The sequence below is a fragment of the Ambystoma mexicanum genome, chromosome 6p (assembly GCF_040938575.1).
Source record: "Ambystoma mexicanum isolate Mex_15411 chromosome 6p, UKY_AmexF1_1, whole genome shotgun sequence".
Lineage (NCBI taxonomy): Eukaryota > Metazoa > Chordata > Amphibia > Caudata > Ambystomatidae > Ambystoma > Ambystoma mexicanum.
In genome coordinates this window covers 367,000,081-367,021,464 of record NC_090935.1, presented here as the reverse complement: position 1 = coordinate 367,021,464, position 21,384 = coordinate 367,000,081, and the positions used below count along the sequence as shown (strand labels likewise).

General features: G+C 50.3%; 1 protein-coding gene across 6 annotated transcripts in view; it reads right to left on the bottom strand.

Moving 5' to 3' along the window:
- Positions 1–21,384, bottom strand: part of NIPBL (NIPBL cohesin loading factor) — a 2,053,700-nt gene that overhangs the window by 106,517 nt on the left and 1,925,799 nt on the right. The window lies entirely within an intron of this gene.

Genomic DNA, 21,384 nt, shown 5'->3' with positions numbered 1-21,384 from the left:
TGGCAAATCCTGGTGTAAAATGTAGTTATCACCTTCTGTTATTTATGCATGGCAGGCAGCATTTACAATCTATTGCTATGGAATCTGCCTGCTTTATGCTGGTGTATAGGAATCCACAGCGTTTGCACAAGCATAACAATGTCATGCTAGTATAAATGCTTCTGTTGTGCAATCTCTTCCCATACAAATGAATTAAAATGTAGAGTATATTACAAATCTTGAGTAACATTTTATCTATGATTTTTACTCTATTCTACCAGGAACACATCCCCCAATATAGTGCAGGTCCAATTGTAAGACAAAAGGAAAGGTAGTACAAATCAAGTAGGACTATACCAGACCTGCATCTTTAAACAGCAAACAAGGAAGCCTCAACTGTTAAAGAGAAGTCCAAATCCTAAGCACTGCTATATCAATTACACTTTAAGCAGCCTTTGATTCTAGCCGCAGAAGATATGTGCATTGTATCTGTATTAATTCTAACTTGGTACGACAATCAAATATAAAAATAAGAATTATATTAAGGTATGAAAACAAATTAAAAATAATTAACAGGAAGAGGCAATGGGTTAGGAGGTTGAAATGGAGGGCGACAACCCATTTTAGTATTTAAAAAACGTTTTTTTATAAAAAGGAAGCAGGCCAGTTACGTGGAAAGGACATGCGTCTCTAGGGAAAAATAGGGGGCAATTGAAGCACATCCTTTCATATTATTAAAATAAAATACATGAAAAGTGGATGTGGAATATCAGAGGATAGTATTTTGGGTCAACGATATTTGACAGGCAGCAGAAGGAAAATATTTTAAACATAATAAATTAACCAAGAAAATAAATATGTTAAAACTTACATTTTAATACAAAGACAACAATGGAAAGCATACAACAAGTTTGTATCGTCAACCTTTCTTTTTTTTAGAATGTTCACACATTGGTGTTCCAACCTTTAAGTTTTCAAACTAAACCTACCAATTATTATTTGCCTAACCCACCACTGACTGGATTGCAATCACTAAAAATATCATGCCTCTACAGTCCCACTTCTCCAACTTAATATTGGACCTTCCCTCATTTACATAATTATTAACAGATATATACATATTTTCTGACAGAAATCACGCCTTATTGCATGGGGTATAGGGTTTCACAAACAGTCAGCCACCAAAGTTTCTAATGAATCTAAAAAATACCCCCCCCCCCCACATTATTCTTGAATTTATGGAATGGGCTAATGTTGGTATGAACATATATGTGATGGAACGAACAACAGCAGGGCTGCATGGTCAGGTCTGCTGAAATTGAAGTGGGGAGAATTTGTCGATAAATATATGAGACCCAAGGTGCATCCGTTAGAGGAAAACACAATTGAATAGGAGTAGGGGAGCTCAGAGTCCCATGGGGAAGAGGGATGTTGTGGAGGGTGGGTGCAGGGGGGATGTTATTTTTCGTTCTCTGTTCCAATGATAAGTGAACATATTGCCTCACAAAGTTGGTTATTGTATCAAAATGTAAAATAAAGAAAAAGAAAGTTGGAACCGTATTGGGCCTTTTCGGGAGGCTTATGAGAGAACAATCAGTCAGTCACTATTTATTTCAGAAATGACATACAAATACAATTCAGAAGTATTAAAAACCAGGTAGAAGTACAAGACAAAATGGATGAAAAACATCCAACACACGAATAATAACGCTATAAATAGTATAACTTTGTAAAACCCCGAAATAAGTCCCCTTTCCCAGTCATGTGTCGTTCCATATTTTTCAAATTGAGTGGGTGCGTTGCTGCTTGCCTTATGTCTGGGTTGGACAACCAATATCTCATCTGTTAGTAGCATAGTTTTTTGGTTTCTCTTACACAAAAATGTTGTTTACACTCTTGGAAGGGACGTATCGTGGAACATGTCGCGAATCACGTGGCAACCCCATCTTTTGCCATGGTGTAAATGTCCCTGGTTCCAACCCCGTGGAACAATCTGGATAGTTGTACAGAAAGCCTAAACGGGCACAGGAATGTTGTGATCCAATACTTTTTAACGATGTTGTCCCAAGTGACTGCCACCAGCTTTGTTATGGAGCTGAGGTATAGGTGACATGGCATGTGTGGGCACGGCAGCCACAAAACTTCTGCCAAGTTCCTTCTTGCCACTGCCCGGTCCATTTTCATCCACAATTTCTCCTCATTTCCCAAAAGCCACTCCCTAATGATACAGATAGGAGATGCCTTGTGATACTGCTGAAAATTAGGTAGAGCCAAACCCCCGCCCCAAACCCCACTCCTGGGGGATGTTAGAAGGCTGCGATTAAGCCTTGGTCGCTTGTCTTCCCAAATGAACTGTCTCATGATCCTCCCCAGGTCCTGAAAAACGGTAGTAGGCACCACTAGAGGCAGGGCCTGAAAGAGGTAAAGCGTACATGCAAGGAAGCATGACCATCTTAAATGCTGCAATTCTACCCAACAAAGAAATTCTCTGGTTTTTCCATTTACCAAGATCTGCATTTAAGGAGGCCAACATGGGCGGGTTGTTAGCCACATACCACCCCTGGAGTCTCATGGCACGTCAGGTTGCCGCTCCTGAGATGGCTGTCTTTGTGGCCTCAACCTAGGCCTCCAGCTGAGCCTCCAGTGCCCTCAATTGTTTGTCCCTTGCAGCCTTTGCCGCGATAAACAACCCCCTGAGCATCACCTTGAATGCATCCCAACGGGTGTTCTACCTGTGGCCTCAGCTGTATTTAGGACGACGAAATCCCCAATCTTGTTCTCCAGAGATTCTCTTATTAGTGGGTCCATCAGGAGTTCCCCTGGTACTGACGACCACCACAATGCCGCCTTGTGCCCAGTGAGGGCAAGAGTCATTGACACCACTGCATGATCCGCTATGCCTAGGGGGGTCCTCCTCTGAGTCTGTCACCAGACTCAACAGGGAAGACGAGACCCAGATATAATCGATGCGAGATTGCGACCCGCGCACCGTGGAAAAGGTAAATCCCTCCCTGTCTCCATACAGCCCTCTCCAAACATCCCTGAGACCCATAGCATCAAATCTGTCCCTCATCGGCGTGGATGCCACCCCTCACTTGTGAGTCGACCCCCCTCATGTCCCTATCCAGGGACCTAGACCAGGCAATATTAAAGTCCCCCATCAGCACTATGTGGCCTGTCGCAAACCCCTGAAGTGTATCCAAGAATTCCCTTGGGAACACTTCTTCCCCTGTGTTAGGGACGTATATAGATGCTATTGTGATTGGGGCCCCCCCCCCAACACCAATACATACCTTCCTCCTTTGTCAGCCTTGTTGACTCAGATTCTAAAGTCCACTGCATCGGGGATAGTAAGGACCAACCTGCATATTTTATTTGGGCCTGAGGCCTGGATGATCTGCGAGAATCCCCCTCAGTCGCAGACTTGTATTGTCCGCCCTCTGCAGAGGAGTGTCCTGGAGTGCTAGGATTTCGGGGCATGTTTTCCTCATGAAACCCTCCAAATTTTTCCTTGTGAGGGGCGAGTAAAGGCCTCTCACGTAATGCGCTGCCCACCTGAAAAGTCATGCTGGCTGAGCCTCAAACTGTACACTCTTTCAGCCCCTTCCGCCTGCCTTCTCTGTTGCGATGTGCCCGACTCCCATTCCCCCCTAGGGCTTTCTCCCTTGTTCCTGCCCACCCTGCTCCTCCCGCCGCCCTGTCCCAGTGCTGATCCCCAACTCTTAGTATCTGCACCCCAATCCCCTCCTGCTCCCTTCCGCATCCTGACCCACAACTCCGAGATTTCTCACCAGCTCGCCCCCCCCCCCCCCCCACTCTTGTCCACGACCATACCCCCTAGGCGATTCCGTCCTCATGGCAAACAAGATGGAGCGTCCTCCCGCGCTCCGGAAGCCCAATTGCATCTCAGTTTTCCCCTCCGTTAGGCAGAAACCTGTGCAGTTCCCTCTGGGACCACTGCAAAAGATTTAGGACTACAGGGGTTTGGCAGTAAACCCACTTGGTAGCAGTCTGTACCACACAGATTCACTTGGTAGCTGTGGCTGAGCAGTCAGACTTCCCTCAAGAAGAGTTAGGCAGTATACAGAGTATTCACAATAGGTCAAAAGACCACAGTAGAACAAGTAAACCTTGACCAGGTGTTAGGGAGAATTCTCTCTTTAGGCTGAATTTCCTAACCTAGTGAGTCCCCCAGCAGCTTTGCTGGATTTCTGGAGTTTATGTGTGTTACACAGCACCCTCTGTGCAGTAACACAGGGGGGTCATATGACACCCCACCATAGACTCCATACCCTGGGAATGACTACTGTCTCCCAGGGCATGTAAAGTCACCATTGGCTTTACTAGTCCCAAATTATTAACAGAAACCGGTACAAACCATCATATTGTGGACATACTGTTCGGGGCAATTCGATTGCCCTGAGGTCTGTTAGTCGAGGGGACACGTCTCCGTCCCCCCTGATCGAGTTTTGGCTGGTGGCAGTGGAAACTACCTTTTATATTCGACCGCAAATATTTCCCTATGGGATTTTCCCATTGTTCGAGGCTACCAACTTTATTTAATTCTCATAGCCTCGAACATACAGCCGGTTTATTTATTTAATATTAATTCGCCGGTTGCTATTTTTTTCCAGGACTCTATTCTAAAATGGCTTTTGTGTTCTCTTCTGTGACTCCAACCCAAGTCGAGCCCTTTGTTCCACTTTTTGGCGGGTTTCTCCACAGAAGCCTCCAAAAGTGGTGCCACTCTGTCTGGGTACCACACGGGGTGTGGGAGGGGGTTTAGGCACCCTGGATTGAGTTACCTTGGTAACTCAAGTCGCACTCTTGTGTGATTGGCCCAAGTGGTGAGCCGGCCGGCTCACCACTTAGTATGTTTGATTGACAGCTAGGCTGAGTGAATGGGGGTATCCTGCATAAAAGCAGGGCTTTTGGGACTGGAACTTCAGAAGTCGCCACAGGACCTGAGAATCCGACGAGGGAGAGGCTGAGCCGACCTACCACGACGACACCACCGGTGGAGCCCTGCGGAACAGACTCACCACTTCCCGACGACAGAGAAGATCTCCCGGCTGGAGAGGCTTCTTACCCTGACTGGTGGGCACAACCAGTTTACCTTCTTTTGTTTGCACACCAGACCGGTTTGTGGTCAAACTGCCCGTGGCAAGCACCCCGGCAGCCGGATAGCCACTTACCACTGAACCGTGAATCAACGGACCGCGCCTTGTACCTGAGAAACTCCACGGCTGGTTTCTTCCCTGGCAGTGCAACGGACTGCTGTGTTCCACCCCGACGAGATCCTCTCTTCCCCCGGACGAACCACCGACTTGCATCCGCTGCCAGGAATAACTGCCCCCGCTGGAGTGTTCTCACCACTTTAAGGTACCGTGTCCGCCAGGCCTCCCTTTCTTAAGATTGCTACAAGGTAATAATGACCCCTTAACCTTCTGGACTGGGCTGGCCGCCTTGACCCTCTAACTGGTTCCTTTCTTTGATCCAACTCCTTTTTGAACCGTTACAAGACTTTTGTGCACTGCAACTGTGTGACCTTGGACACATTTCGTTTTGATCCTCTTAAAGCGGATCCGGCCTACTGACTCTGAATTCATGGTGTTACTTTGCCTTCCTCGCTTGTTGTGTTTGTGAAAAAGTGTTGGGATCGGTTTCAATTTATTCTCTGCTTTTCTCTCCCTTTTTAAAACGAATTATTAGAGTGCCATCTACGTTAAGCGCTCACCGCTGTCTGAAAATAAGTGGGGCTTTACCTAAGACTTGTCTAATATCCTTTTAAGGGAGTGTATATCTTTTAGTGACTCTGTTTTTAAATTGCTTACTATTAGTGCCTGTGTGTTTTTCTAGATGTGGTTTTAAATAAATAATTATATCTCTTTTACACCAAGATCTGGTCAGTGTTTACTTGTTCTATTGTGTTCTCTTGACCTATTGTGAATACTCTGTATACTGCTTAACTCTTCTTGAGGGAAGTCTGACTGCTCAGCCACAGCTACCAAGTGAATCTGTGTGGTACAGACTGCTACCAAGTGGGTTTACTGCGAAACACCTGTAGTCCTAAATCTTTTGCAGTGGTCCCAGAGGGAACTGCACAGGTTTCTGCCTAACACCAGGGCTTGGTGTAAAAGAGATATACTTATTTATTTAAAACCACATCTAGAAAAACACACAGGCACTAATAGTAAGCAATTCAAAAACACGGTCACTAAAAGATACAGGGCCTCATTCCGAGTTTTGCAGTAAGTATGGGTTTTTACCGGCATGGCGGAAAGACCGAGTCCGGTCTGGTACGACGCCGCAATTTACAGGCCATTGCAACTTCGCGGGCACAAGCTTTCCGCCATGCCTGTAAATCCCCTAGTGGCATACTGCTAAAGGGCCCGTAAAACCCCTTAGCGGCATGAAGCGAAACGGTCATTACAACACCGCCACCGAAGCTTCGCTGTCCGTTATTAGTGGTGACCGTTATTAGCGGTGACCGTAATTTACGGTGTCCGTAAATTACGGTCACCGCTAATTAACGGATACGGAAATTACGTCATCGCACAGGAACGGGAAGGAGCGTGGCGGCCATCTTTAAAAACACAATCCATTGCCATCCTCTTAATACAGTACCCGGAGGTATATTTTGACCCTTAAAAAAGCCATCACTGACAAGTATCATGCCGAAAGCACTGAAGAAAGGTGCCGCCCGCATCAGGAAGGAGCGTTTCACGCAGGACGAGCTCCAGGTCCTGGTGGACACCCTGCACGCAAATGCTGAGATAGTATTCAGCAGTGACATGCGTAGGCCCACCGTTGCCAGGAAGAAGGAGATCTGGGAATTGGTTGCACAGAGGGTGAGCGCCGTAGGGAACACCCCCCGTACGACGAGGGACTGCAGGAAACAGTGGGATGACCTCCGTCTCAGGGTGCGGGCCATCCTATCGGCCAACCGAACACAGGCCCTGGAGACAGGAGGAGGCCCAGCTTCTCCCATCAAGATGATGCCCTGGGAGCAAACGTGTGCGGACATGATGGGCACTGAAGCCATAGAGGGGGTCGGCGAGATGGAGTGCGGTGCCCCGTCATCCACAGATGGAGGTGAGTGTCATGAGTGAAGATAGTAAATGCATTCCCAATGTAAGGCACCGCCAAGGGCTGGGCAAGCAGTCACATCATGTATGGGAACCCCCCCCCCCCCTTCAAATCATGCCGTCACAAGTGAGACCCAGGCTGATGCCAGGCGCAAGGCTCCAACCCATATTGGCCATAGCACACAAAGAGGCAGTCAATGTGAGTCAGCACAGTACTCCACCAACATGAGTGACCCAGACACCTGCATGCATTTACCATCCAAGCCCAGATCACTGTCCCACTCCCCACCCAAATGTCAACAAAACGCTGCAATCCCATTGTTATACCATAGGCTTGAAGAAATGCTGACCCCCAAATCATAGCTCATGCCATCTCTCTTCCCCCCCACAGGCAGCGGCCATGAAAGTGAGGGCCAGGAAGCCACGCAGCCCTGTACCTCCAGGGGCACAGCCAGGGGACAGCGTAAACCTGCAGGAAGGAAGAAGGCACAGGCAACACCACCTGCACCAGCAACCCCCATGGAGGCTGCACAACCCACACCCACACCCCTACCTGCACTGCCGACGGAGACATGCCCCACGGTGCACTCAGAGGAGTCCAGTGTGGCAGGGGAGAATGCTGCCATGTGCCTCTTCGAGGAGCCAGATAGCCCAATATTAGTTCCCGTATCCGACGTGGAGGAGCCCTATGACATTGTACACAGCCCAGACACCCCATCCTACAGTCAAGTTGCACACAGCGACTCCGGGGAGAGTGACACCCCAGGCCTCACAGGCCAAGGAGCACCACCTGCCAGTCCTGGATCCACCTCCCCTGCAGAAAGCCCCGAAAGGGCTGCAGGCTCAACACCACGGCTGCCGAGCACATCTGCCAAACCGGCCATGGATGGATTGCAGTCCCAGCGCCTCACGGGCCTGATTGAGGAATTTATCCGGGACAACCGTGAATCCAGGTCGGAGTGCCACAATGACCTGCAGGCCCTGGGCGAAGTCATCACTGCCAACACAAACCGGCTCTGTGAGGTGCTGGGCCGGATCGCCGATGCCCTGGAGGCAGCACCCCCCAGACCACAGCCCCAGTGGGAGTACCCACCCTCGCAGTGCTCCTCCACGCAGACCAGACCTGTACGTCGGTCAATGCGCACACTCCACCGCCAGAACATGGATACCCCTGGCTCTGGAAGTACACAATGACCATACTACCACACACATGTAGCCTATGTTGCACTGATGGGACTATTGTGGGGTTGTTGTGGGGGGAGTGGGAGGGGGGTGAGGGTGTGTGTGGGAGTTGGGGGGGAGGGGGGTGAGGGTGGTGGTTTTGTTGTACACGTTCCTACATAAATGTTGAATACACTGGTTGTTCATTCCCAAAAAACAGAGTGGACATTGCTCATTTTGCTTGTGTCTTTTAATGTCGCACATTGCATGGTGTACATGTATCCCCACACCCAGTGCCCAATGTCCTATCACCCTCACACCCTCAGCTGACTTGTGAGTCAGAAATATTGTCCAATCAATGATTGCTGCACTGAACCTCCCTCCTGTGCATCGGCACCGTGCTGCTGTCCTGCCATTCCTTCCTCCTCCCCCTCATCATCATCTGGTGGTAGCAGTTCCACGTCAGGGGGCAGTGGCACGTTCCGACGGATGCACATGTTGTGTAGCATTACACATGCCATGGTGATCTTGGACACCTTCTCGTGGCTGTAGATGAGTGCCCCACCAGACCGGCTGAGGCAACGAAATCGTGCCTTCAACAGGCCGAAGGTCTGCTCTATCAACACCCGTGTACGGGATCTATTGTAGTCCTCCTCGTGCCTGTTCTGTGGGTTGTGGACCGGGGTCATGAGCCACGGCTTTAGAGGGTAGCCAGCATCACATGCATGGAAGTGGAAAGGAGGTAATTGTGTGTGCATTCATGGTAGAGAATTGTACTAGTCTTACATGGCCGCAGATGACTACTGGGATGAGTATGCATCCCACCCAGGTGGAGTATGCATCCCCCCCCCTTTCCCACCCAGGTGGAGTATGCAGGCGACCTACTCACAGCTCCAATGCACTGCCATGGCCCATTGAGGTTACTCACCAAGCAGCCAGGCACGTCGTCCGGCATGTCGCTCCATGTAGCGTGGTAGTGTTGAGTTCCGCAGGACCAAGGAGTCATGAGTTGATCCGGGGTATCGGGCATTGCAATGTGTGATGGATTTACTGGCATTACACACCATCTGGACGTTGATGGAGTGGTATTGCTTGCGATTGCGATACGGCACCTCCATGGCATGCGGGACCACTAATTCCACGTGGGTGCAGTCGATGGCACCTATGCAATTTGGCATGCCTGCCAGTGCATGGAAGGCAGCTTTGGTGTCATATCTCCTGGGGAGTACGGGATAGGGATATGTATTCCCTTGTGTGGGTGAGGAGGGCATCCAGCACTTGTTTGAGTATCCGTGAAAATATGGGCTGTGAAATGCCGTGCATGTGCCCCACTGTATGCTGGTAGCTGCCTGTGGCAAGGAAGTGGAGCACAGACACTACCTTCAGTAGAGGGGGTATGGCAGTGCGGATTTCTATGCGGCTCACTATATCATCAGGTATCATGTCCACTATGCTGGTAATGGTGTCCCAGTCAAGCCGGTACAGGGTGTGGATCTGCTCTGGTGTGAGGTTGAAGGGCGTGGCTCTGATGCGGGGGATTGGGGGCTGCCGGCGTGGTAATGGTGGCTGCACCGGTAGGGCATGCTGGGCCTGTCTCACACTCCTTCTCCTCCTGTGTATCCTCTGTGGTGGGGGTTGTGGTTGTTGTAGTTGCTGTTGTTGTAGTAGTTGCTGCCTTGCCAGCAGGGCCTCCAGCTCCAGGAATGCTGCTACAATTGGTATCATCTTGGTGTGGGAGGGGGTGTGGTGTGTGGGTGTGCTCCTTTTGTGCTGTGCCAGACTCCATTGCCTCCAACTGTGCTGATTGAGTGCACCTGTTCCTCTTGGAAACACTGCTCAGGGTCCTTAACCACCTTCTCGGCGATGCCGGTATTTACTCCATGGCGGTAAGGTACTTTGCGGTCTTGTGGAGGCCGTTTTTTCCATGTCCGCTTTACTTGGGATCAGCTCCGGTTTACGCCATGCCGCTAATTACGGCATAGCGTGTTGGGCGCGCGCCACTAAACCGCTATTTACGTCGTAAAGTACGATGCCGTAAATAACGGTCTGGTGGGTCAGAATGGGCCGTAACGGGAAACGATGCCGGTAGTCCTTTACCGGCATCATTTTCCCTTACCACCCAACTCGGAATGACCCCCATACACTCCCTTAGCAGAATATTATACAAGTCTTAAGTAAAGCCCCACTTACATTCAGACAGCGGTGAGCGCTTAACGTAGATGGCACTCTAATAATTTGTTTTAAAAGGGAGAGGAAAACAGAGAATAAATTAAAACAGATCCCAACACTTTTTCACGAACACAACACGAGAGGAAGGCAAAGTAACACCGTGAGCTTAGAGTCAGTAGGCCGGATCCACTTTAAGAGGATCAAAACGAAATGTGTCCAAGGTCACACGGTTGCAGTGCACAAGAGTCTTGTAAAGGTTCAAAAAGGAGTTGGACAAAAGAAAGGGACCAGTTAGAGGGTCAAGGCGGCCAGCCCAGTCCAGAAGGTTAAGGGGTTATTATTACCTTGTAGCAATCTTTAGAAAGGGAGGCCTGGCGGACACGGTACCTTAAAGTGGTGAGAATACTCCAGCGGGGGCAGTTGTTCCTGGCAGCGGATGCAAGTCGGTGCTTCGTCCGGGGGAAGAGAGGATCTCGTCGGTGAGGAAGACAGGAGTCTGTTGCACTGCCAGGGAAGAAACCAGCCGCGGAGTTCTCAGGTAAAAGGAGCGGTCCAGTGATAAGTGGCTATCCGGTTGCCGGGGTGCTTGGCACGGGCAATTCGACCACGAGTTGGTCTGGGGTGCGAAGAGAACAAGGTAAACTGGTTGTGCCCACCAGTCAGGGGAAGAAGCCTCTCCAGCCGGGAGATCTTCTCTGTCGTCAGGAAGTGGCGAGTCGTTTCCGCAGGGCTCCACTGGTGGTGTCGTCGTGGTAGGTCGGCTCAGCTTCTCCCTCGTTGGATTCTCAGGTCCTGTGGCGACTTCTGAAGTTCCAGTCCCCAAAGCCCTGCTTTTATGCAGCACACCCCCATTCACTCAGCCTAGCTGTCAATCAAACATACTAAGTGGTGAGCCGGCCGGCTCACCACTTGGGCCAATCACACAAGAGTGCGACTTGAGTTACCAATAACTCAGTCCAGGGTGCCTAAACCCCCTCCCACGCCCCCTGTGGTACCCAGACAAAGTGGCACCACTTTTGGAGGCTTCTGTGGAGAAGCCCGCCAAAAAGTGGAACAAAGGGCTCGACTTGGGTTGGAGTCACAGAAGAGAACACAAACGCCATTTTAGAATCAAGTCCTGGCAAAAAATACCAACCGGCGAATTAATATTAAATAAATAAACCGGCGGTATGTTCGAGGCTATGAGAATTAAATAATTAAAGTTGGTAGCCTCGAACAATGGGAAAATCCCATAGGAATATATTCGCGGTCGAATATAAAAAGTAGTTTCCACTGCCGCCAGCCAAAACTCCATCAGGGGGGACGGAGACGTGCCCCCTCGACTAACAGACCCCGGGGCAATCGAATTGCCCCGACCAGTACGTCCACAATATGATGGTTTGTACCGGTTTCTGTTAATAATTTGGAACTAGTAAATCCATTGGTGACTTTACATGCCCTGGGAGACAGTCAGTCCCAGGGTATGGAGTCTATGGTGGGGTGTCACTAGGACACCCCTGTGCTACTGCACGGAGGGTGCTGTGTAACACATAGTAAAAACACATGAGACCCTATGGAGTAAAGGACCCCATAGCCCATAAAACACATTAACAGTCAAAGGAACACCATAAATCATGTCCAAGAGTGGGAGAAAAAGAGTCTCACTCTTGGCAGGAGAAAAAAACAAACTCCAGAAATCCAGCAAAGCTGCTGGGGGACTCACTAGGTTAGGAAATTCAGCAAAAAGAGAGAATTCTCCCTAACACCCTCTACCCCATCAACTACCATCATTGTCCCATTTCCCTGGCTCGCTCCAACTCCGGACCCCGTCCCCCTTAGCTAGGCTCTCTGATCAAGTTTATCTCCTGCTGTCGACCACTTCCAAGGACGTGGTTGAGCTCGGTCCTCGGGATGGAATGGACAATCCTCTCAAGGCTCTTCTCCCATGGCCAGCTGTAGCAGGTCGGCACCTTTTTTGTACCGACGTGATGCTTTTCTGGGTGCCCTCTCACTCAAAGACAAGACCAAACAGGAAAGTCCATCTCTGCCTAATTCCTCTGCGGGCCAGCTCCTTGACCACCGGACCCAACTGCCTCCTTCAGTATGCTACCAGCCAGATCCTGAAATAGCTGAATTGGGGACCCCCGAAATAGCACTGGTTGTTTAGCTTCTGCCGCATGCAAGATGTCCTCCTTCGGCGCGCAAAGTTTAAGTTACTTACCTGTAACTCTTGTTCTCCAGCATGGGTCTGGCATGGATTCACATGCTCGTGAATATTCCCCGTCAAGCTGTGCATCCTCGGTAAAAGAAAAAACTGTTTCACTTTAGATTGAAAACTGTATTTCTCCTCTACAACAATCACTGTCCTCTGGGTCATCCTTCCCCATCCAATGATGGTCCGCTCCCTAAGCTCCACCGCTGGTGGCCATCTTCAGTTTTGGTAAGCACGTAAAGTGGCAGTATGAACTACTATGAACATTTGAATGAGGATCATCTTGCCACTGATCAACGGAAGGAAGGCTTTGAGAGCAAGCCAGATCGCCTTCAGCACTAGCCAACTGATATGGGCCTCCTGTTTCTGAAGAGACCAAACTCCATGGACGCTGTGATTATCCAGGGTGGCTCCCCAGCCCTCCAAGGAAGAGTCTGTGGTGATGGTAACCTGCAGTGCTGGTTGCCTGAAGGGTCTGCCTATACTCAAGTTGCAGTCCGTGCTGCACCAGACAAGGTCCTGGTGGAGGAAGGGAGGAATGCTGATGAGTTCTGCCTGGGAACCCCGCTCCTGACTCCATGAGGCTGTGAAGTGCAGTTGCAATCGTCTAATTTTGAACCTTGTGTATGGCACTGCCAGTAGACATGCCGTCATGATACCCAGGAACCACCATGCGGCGGTCACTGCCCTGTTGAGAAAATGACCAGTGGCCCTCTTGATGGCTGTGATCTTACCTCAGAGGGAAAAACATTCTCGTAGCTTGTATCCCAGATGAGGCCCAGGAACGTTAGATTCTGCGTAGGCTCGAGCTGTGACTTCTTGAGATGGAGGGTAAATCCATTTCGTGTAGCGTATTCATGACGGCAGAGGAGGTGTGATGGACCGCCTCCGGGGAGCTCGCCCTGAAGAGCCAGTCGTCTAGGTAGGGATAGACATTTCATTTATTTGCTTAAACCGCGCTGACAGCCTGCAGGCATAAGGGCACCAGAAAGACGAACAAGCAAGACTGGACAATGGAATTAAGTGAGTCCACAGTGTAACTTTGGTGGGAGGGCCAAAAAGGAAAAAAGTTGTCCAAAGTGATGGGTTTGCAGTGCTTTATTGAATAACCGTAGGTTTTCCATGGCTCGGATGGTTCCAGAAGGATAGGAGGAACAACGCAAGGTCCACTTAGGTTGGTAGAGGGGGATCCGGGCTTGGATGTATTCAGGAGCTTGTCCAAAGAAGGAGTGATGCATTAGCAAACTGATTTTTAAATGGATGCGTTCCTGTACCGGAAGCCAGTGTATGGTTCTCCTGCAATTGGAGATATGGGATTTCCTAGGAATTTCCAATGCAATGCGAACCGCATCGTTTTGAATAACCTGAAAATGCACGAACGTTGGATTTCAAGGCTCCGCCAAGTAGTGAGTTACAATAGTCCAACCAAAATTGTAGCTCATTTCTGCTTTCTGTTCATTGAGGAATGGCTAAATGGATCTCAGAAGTCTAAGGTGGTAATTACACGTCCCACAGAGGTATTGTACCTGGGTGTCAGAGTTTAATGATGCCTCCATGAAAACCCTGAGGGTTTTGACCTTGGGTGGGTCTTAATGATGTTCCCTTAATCATAAAGTGATCATATGAGGGCTCAAGTTTGGAAAGGGCCTGGGGAGAGCCAAAGACCAGGAGCTCTGTTGTATTTCCATTGATACAAAGCCTGTTTTTAGACATCCATCTCTCAATGGCATTATAGATTTTGTCTAGGATCCCTGAGTCGATGGCATGGTCCCCGGACAGCTCAACGACCAACTGCGCGTCATCGGCATAGTTTGTAAAAGACACGGCCAGCTCTTCTAATAGAGTACAGAAGGATCGGATGTACAAGTTGAAAAGAAGGGGGGAGATGGAAGCACCTTGAGGGACACCACACCCCATGGTGGAGATGGATCTTAGATTCATGGTGACCCTGGGCCCTGATAAGGGCTGCCACTGCATTCATGAGTCTGGCAAAGACCCTGGGGCTGAACTGAGGCCAAAAGGTATTGGAAATGAAAGCCCATGATCCTGAACCTTAGAAACGACCGATGAGGCTGCAGTGTATGTATGCGTCCTTCAGATCCAGGGAGCACATCCAGTCTCCCCTGCACAGTGTCTACGCAATAAGTGCTGGGGTAACCATCTGGAACTTTTGAAGAGGGATGGAAAGGTTCAAGGTGGAAAGGTCCAACACAACTCTCAGGCTAGCATGGTTCATCTTGTGTATGGTGAAAATCCTGGAGTAGAAGCCCATACCCCGCTGGGGGGGCTGAGACTTCTTCCACTGCCTGACTCTCTACAAGCGATCAAATTTCCGCCAGCAAAGTTGCTGTCCCCATCTGTGGGAGTGGAGGAGAGGGGAGGGAGGAACCGGTAGGCGGTAGCCCCTGGACACTACTGAGAGGGATCCGCAAACTATTGTGCTTGAAGGCCAAGCCTGCCCCCCACCAGAGACATGTGGACCCGGAGGGGAGTGTCAATGCTTTTTTCCCTCCAAGGAGGGGGACTGAAAGAAGCCCTTATTCCCTGCCTTGTGCTTCTTACGGCGGTGCTGACTTGGAGATCAGTCTGGCTGTCTTGACTTTTGTTCCTGGAAGCCCTGCAACCCGCCGAAGGCCTGACTCTTGTCAGAAAGCTGGTGCGTCTGGCTGTACGGCTTGGGTGTGGAATTCGTGAGGATAGATCAGGATTTTGCAGTCTGGGAACTATTTTTCTTCTCATCAAGTTCCTCATCGGTGGTGGAATAAAAAAAGGTCACCACCCTCAAATGGAAGGTCCAATATGCGCTCCTGGATGTCCGGGTTGAAATTGGTAGCCCGTAGCCAGGCAGTTATCCTCATGTCCGTAGCGATGCAACTGGCATGCCTGAGGTGTCTATATGCGCTCTGTGGACTCCATGATGTCTTGAGCCACCATCTTTGCTTCTGCCAGCCTTGCCTTGAAGCGTACCCGACTCTGCACCGGATGTTCTGGAAGGAAGTCAGCCATTTCCCACCAAGACCTTTGATTCACAGCTGCGAGCATAGCGTTCGCATTAGACTGACGAAGGTGCGAGGCGTTAAAATAGACCACCTTTCCACATGCCTCCAAGATCTTCTCCTCCTTGCCTAGGAGTGCAGAGGACAAGGTAGCCGAGGAAGACTGCGGCTTGGACTAGAGTGAGGCTGCAGCAATCACAGAGGAGTGTAGTTGAGGGTGTGCCGACAGCAAGAGTGGATCCCCCTCCAATTGCCTGTACTTGGCATTGAGACGCATATTGGTAGGCTGCGCTGAGTGGGTTTAATCCATCCCTTTTTTTGGCTAAGGCGACAATGTCCTTCTGCAGCACTGTTCTAGACGCGGGGCATAGAGTGAGGCCCTCGGCCAGGATCCCGGCTTGTTCAACCTCAGGTTGTGGAAGTCCCAAGTATTCGGCCAGACCTGCGAGCTGTTCATGGAATGCCTTGGAGGAAGACAGCGTGTTGGGGTCCTCCTCCTAATCCGTATCCACCAGGGTGTCCTGCTGGTCCGAAACAGGTGGAGGAGTACTGGGAGCCGAAGGCTGAGGTGTGCTGACCAGTTCCGTAGGCTGGTGTGGAACCACCTGGGCTGCAGGAGTGCCAGAACCGTGGGGCCCAGCTTGGGCTGCGCGGGGGCCTGAGGTGCTGGAGCCATAGGAGGAATGACTGTGGGCGCTAGTGGCGGGACTTGAGGCAGCATGTTCCTGATCAGATCCCGAAGGATGGCTCCCATCTGAGGGGACCTCATAAGAGCCCTCACAGGCCGGTGGTGTGCTAGGTGGCGCAGGATTAAGAGCAGGGCCTTGAGGTTGCTGAGGCCTGGCCGTACTCTGCCTTGTTGCATGCGGGTACATCTGCCCAGTGACGCTGAAGGCTATGCTGTAGGCCACGTACCTGGCAAAGAACCGTCCCACCTGGAAACTCGTTCTCCAACCTACTCCCCAAAAGCGGGGTGTCGCCGGATGAACGGCCATTTTGTCGGGCTGCATGCCGTTTGCCTGCATCGTGGCGCTTGCCGTGCTGGGCTCGGCCTCCTCCTGCACTCTTGGCGGTGGAGCTTGAGGCCTACCCTGCACCTCATGAAGGGGGCTGATGGGCTTTGTGCCCTCAGCTATGTCGCTGGTAGTGCTGCGTACAGGCCCCCCCACCCCGAGACATTTTTCCAGCAGTAGGGCTTAGCCCCTCGGGTTGATACCCGGTAAAAGAACCTTGCAGTCCCTCAGCGACGTCATCGGCAGGATCTAGCGATCCCTCTGCTTGGCGGCCAGTAGCTGAAGCAGCCTTGGTACCTGTGCTGGTCTTAGAACCTGAACAGTCCCTCCCAATCTGACGTTTCCTGGGGAAGGAGTTGCCCTTGCGGGGTGAGGATGAAAAAGTGGCACTACCTTGGCCCTTGAATTGTGCTTAAGGAAGTTCTTCAAGTCCTCTGGAGGCGATCGTTTGCAAAGCTCTCTCCACCGAGTTAACCTGTTCTTCAGAGCGTGCGTTGTAAGCACATCACACGCAGTACAAACCTCCCAGCTGGGGGGTCGGAGGTAGGGAAGAGCCCCTAGCAGGCTTCACACCTGCTGAAGCCCGATGACGTTGACATGCGCTGGGGAGGAGCGGGATGCCAGAGGAGCGAGTACCTGATTAAAGAGCGTGTGGAATTACAAGGCCGAAGCCAAACCCAGGAGCACTGGTGAAAGCGGTCAACTCCAGTCGAAGCGGAAAAGGGGCCCGGGGAGTAGCACCGGTGGGTGAAGTCAGCGGAGCGCATGCTCCCAGGGCCGCAACTCTAAATTCAAAGGGGATAAAGATTTTTTTTCTGGTGAAAAAGGTTCCGTCTCCTGTCCCTAGCGAGGGACGCCCATGCAGTATGGAGGAAAGGTGACAGGTCGTAGGAGTACAAGAGTTACAGGTAAGTAACTTAAAAAACGTCTCCAGCATGGGGTTTGGCATAGATTCTCATGCTCATGAATAACGATTACACAGCAATGCATATACACAACCAAGGGAGGAGGCAAGGTTCAACAGAAGCAAGAATACTCACCCCTGGCCAGCCTGCCCCCAACTGGGGAGTACCCCAGTCATGACATGAAAAAACTTGTCATTGTTTCTTCTGGTCAGAGGCTGAGCAGGAGGGGGACTGGAAAAACCCCTTATTTGATGGTGTGTGGTGTTTTTGCCTGTGCTGACTGGGAGACCCGTCAGGCTGCCTGGCTTTGCGGTCCTGGAACCCATGGAAACCACCAAACGATCGCCACTTGGTCTAAGCGAGACTGCGCCTGTGAAAAAGGCTCCTCTGCTGGCTTGGTAAGGATCGGCAGGGACTTGGTTGTCTGAGAGCTGCTCTTCTTTTTGTCCAGCCTTTCGTCAGTTGTGGAGTGGAAAAGATCACTCCCTTGGAAGGGAAGATCCAGGATTAAAACCTGGAAATCCAGGTTGAACCTGGTAGCCTTTAGCCAGGCTGTTCCCCTCATGTCCGTTGTGAGACAGATCGCTCTGTTAGCCGTGTTGCCTACTGGGGCTTCCATAATGTCCTGCACCACAAGTTTTGCCTCAGCTAGGCAGGCTTTGAAGGAGGCTTGCTTGTCCTTAGGGATGTCCGAGAGGAAGTCTGATTTCCCTCCACAGGCGTTGATTAGCCGCAGCCAAGATGGTGTCTGAGTGGGCCTGCCCGAGGTGTAGACCGGCTTTGGAGTTGACCTTCTTGCCATACGATTCAAGAGTCTTTTCTTCCTTGTTCAAGAAGGCTGCTGTGGCAGTACTAGACGGGGATGTTTGGGGCTTGGCATACATGGATGCTGCAGCAATAACCGAGGTCTGGGTGTGTAGAGTAGCATGCTGTCCCCCTCGGCCTGCCTGAATTTAGCATCCAGGTTTTTGTTAATGGCTTGCGTGGAGTGTGGTTTGAGCCACTGCTTCTTGGCCAAGGTCTGCACGTCCTTCTGCAGGGGTATGCCAGACCTTGCCACCTGCTGATGCTTAGGACCTCTGCCAGAACTCCTGCCTCGGGAAGATCCTTCTGGGGCTGGGGATGCCCAGGTATTCCGACCAACCAGCAATCCTGTCATGAAAGGCTTTTGCTGAGTAAGGCGTGTCCTGCTCCTCCTCGTCTGTGTCCTGCTGGTCATCTGCCCCGGGAGGGGTGATGCCAGCATCCTTTGGAGGTGCTTCCGAAGTGGGGGTTTGCACCAGCACTGGTGCTACTGTAACCTCAGAAACGAACTGCTGGAGGCGGAAGCATGGGTTGTGCTGCGGTGGGTTGCGCAGGCGAAGCCAGGGGCAACATTTCCTTGAGAATGCCCCTGAGAATGGAGCCCATTTGTGGAGAGAGCAAGAGAGACATGTATTTGTCGAAAACCCTGTCCTCACAGGCTGGCTGAGAGCGATCCTGCGCCCGAGGCAAATACACCTGCTGCCTCCCCAGTCCTTGTCCGTACATGGGGTCACTATACCTGGAACCTGAGATATTGGGGGTATGACGTGGACCAGGGGACAGGCGTCATTGGTACCCAGTCTGCCCTTGGGGTAAAGCCTCTCCTCTGTTGCTCGCCTGACTGGCGGGCCTCCACACCTGCCTGGGTTCCCACCTTTGCGGATCGAGAGTGGCGGCCATCTTGTCTCGTGCCACCGCCATTTTATCCATGCCTTGGGCACGTTGGTGGTAGCGGTCCGTTCCCGTCGACGTGGAAAAGAGGTCTAAGGTGTGGCACCGGTGCAAAAGAGGTTCCATTGCCTTCGTGAGGGAGGCCCTTAAAGGATGGAGGAAAGGGGATGGGACGTAGGAGTAAGACAGTAGATATGGAGGACCTGAGTTGGTCAAAAAAGACTCGAGTGAAGCTGTTATTCAGGAGGATGGCAGAGTTAGAAAAAAGCCAGGGTTGCGTGTAGGAGATGAACTCTGTTTTTCAATTCTATAAAAAGGAGGGAGATGCGTTTATATTGTGTACCTACAAAATGATTACATGTTGTTTAAAATGGTGGCTACATAGTCTCACTGGACATGTAAAGCATGTGTACCTTTTCAAAGTTGTTTGTGTGCAGCCTGGGCCTCCTGCCCAGTCTGTTGCATTATGACATTTAGAATGCCAGGCTTGTATATATGGAGCCCCTTTGTGAAGCACAGGCAGTTGCTGCAGTCTGATTATGTAGATGGGCATTTGGAAGACCCTGAATAACCTTTTGAAATTATAACATTGGTGGACTTGCCTCATTTCAGAATACCATAGTTTGCTAGTGAATTGTGTTCCACTGGAACGTGTTGAGTCTAGGACAATGTTTCATTTGAGACACCATTTACAAATCTTTTGGGAAAACCTGGACAGACAGAGTGTGTTCTACTCTGTTGAGATAGAACCTGGCAGTGGATACTGTCTGTGAAGAATTCAACTGTTTTCCCTGCTAAGTGTTGTTGAATTACTTGTAGGGCTTTGAGGACTGCTAGAAATTCTAGCAAGTTGATGTGGTTTCTTGCTGTTGACTGTATCCACACGCCATTCTCAGGGTGATGAAGGTAATGTGCCCCCCATTCTGTGAGGTGTCTGTTGTGAGAGTGGCCTGTACTGTTGGGTTGCAAAAGGATTTCTTTCCCTTTTAACATTCTGTTTGGCCCACCAGCGCAGCACCTGTACTACATTTTGCAAAACAACCACTAGATCGGCACCCTGACAGCTTGCCTGAGACCACTGTTTCGTGTAGCCACTCTTGAACTGGGTGCATGAGCAGTCGCGCATGAGGGACAAGATAAATGCAAGAAGCCATCATACAGAGCAGGCGCATTGCCTTGCGCAAAGGTATCGGTCGACCGGCTAAATAATGAGGTACCTATAACAGCATGTTTTGGACTCTTTCGTTTGAGGGAAATGCCAACCCTTGCGTCTTTATAATTACTCCCAGGAATTGCTTTACTTGACTACAGACGAGACTAGACTTCTTCTCGTTCATTGAGAACCCCAATTGGAACATTACATTTATTTCGCTTGAGTGTTCTTTTGACATTCGTGTGGCATTTCTCCTGCTGTGAGCCAGTAGTCCAGATAAAAGTACACTGGGATGGATTGCCTTTGTAGGTGTGTTGCTACCATCACTAGTACTTTGGTGAATACCATTGGCGCCCACGAAAAGCCGAAGGAGAGTACCTTGAATTGGTAGTTATATTTCCTAGTTGGAAGCGCAGGTATTTTCAGTGCGCTGGCAGCATTGAAATATGAAAGTTTACATCTTTCATTTCCAATGTTGCCATGCAATCGCCTTGTTTTAAGAGTGGAATTACTTCTTGTAGTGTTGTCATGCGACACATTTGCGGTTTCACATACGTACTTGCTGGACACAGGTCCAACACAGGATGAATTGTTAAATCTTTCTTTGGCACTATGAAGGACACTGACTAGATACCTTTATTTACCTGGTGAGCTGGTACAATTTCTATTGCGCCTTTTTGAAGAAGGGATTTGAATTCCTCTTGTAGTATCTTCTGATGTTGTGGAGACATCTTGCAGGGTTTTGGTGGATGATGTTGGGGTTTTTCTACAAAGTTAATTAGGTATCCCCCTGCCACTGTAGATAACACCCACGGATCAGATGAGATTCCCTCCCATGCGACCGCCAACTGGAGTGGTATGGGAGGGAACATAGACTGGAAGGTCATTGCTTAGAGACAGAGGCGCTTCTAGTAGGGCAGGCCCTTCTTCTACCTCCAGCCCTTTAATAGCCCCTTAGAAAGTTTGATTGGTAAGGGGTGGATTGACCATGAGTGTTACTCCAAGAAAAGGACTGTCCTAGATTGTAGCCCTTT